Source organism: Tupaia chinensis, unplaced genomic scaffold (genome assembly GCF_000334495.1).
Source record: "Tupaia chinensis unplaced genomic scaffold, TupChi_1.0 Scaffold000387_1, whole genome shotgun sequence".
Taxonomy (NCBI): domain Eukaryota; kingdom Metazoa; phylum Chordata; class Mammalia; order Scandentia; family Tupaiidae; genus Tupaia; species Tupaia belangeri.
Window position 1 is genome coordinate 133,954 of NW_006159889.1, and position 739 is coordinate 134,692.

At 44.5% G+C, this 739-nt stretch overlaps 1 long non-coding RNA gene across 1 annotated transcript in view; it reads right to left on the bottom strand.

The window, feature by feature from the left end:
• The window catches only part of LOC106735430 (uncharacterized), a 4,373-nt gene that overhangs the window by 646 nt on the left and 2,988 nt on the right, over window positions 1-739 (bottom strand). The gene's annotated exons all lie outside the window — the stretch shown is intronic.

Sequence of the window (739 nt, forward strand, 5' to 3'; positions counted from 1 at the left end):
TTCCCCAATGATTTTTGCTTATTTTTAACAGGATTCTCCTAAGTTGAACTAAATATTATTTTTGTGTGTCTGATGAGAAAAAAAAATTGGAGAAACCAGGAAGTGGTGTAATGGTTACGTCACTGGACTCCCACGTAGTCAACCACAGTTTGAGTCCCAGACCTCGTGGCTAAAAACTCACACCGGGCACATGCACATGTGTGCCCAAGATCCTGAGGAGAACAGAGAAGGGATTGTGGTGATTTCTCATTTTCTCTCTCTTTGTCTATCTGGTGAGTGCACGCGCCCTATAGCAAAAATCTCTCAAAAAAAAAAAGAAAAAGAAAAGAAAATTGGAAAACACTGTTTTGGGTGTTTGTTCATGAAGTTTTACCTGGATATCAGGTTTAGTTGTAACTCCTCAGAAATGACCAGCTCTAGAGAAAATCATAAACTCCTCTCCAAAAACAAAAAAGGAACCAGCAGTTAGCATAATGGCTATGTCGCTGGACTCCCACATAGTCGACTGCGGTTCGCGTCCCGGACCTGGTGGCTTAGAACTCACGCCAGCCGCGTGTGCGTGCGTGCCCAAGATCCCGAGAGGAGAGTGGAGGAGAAGGGATTGTGGTGTGGCCATTCCCCCTGGGGGGTGATTTCTCACTTTTTGTCTCTCTGTCTCTCTCTCTGTCTGTCTGGTGAGCCCATGTGCCCTATGGCGAAAAACCTCTCCAAAAAAAAAAAAAAAAAAGAGAGAGAGAGA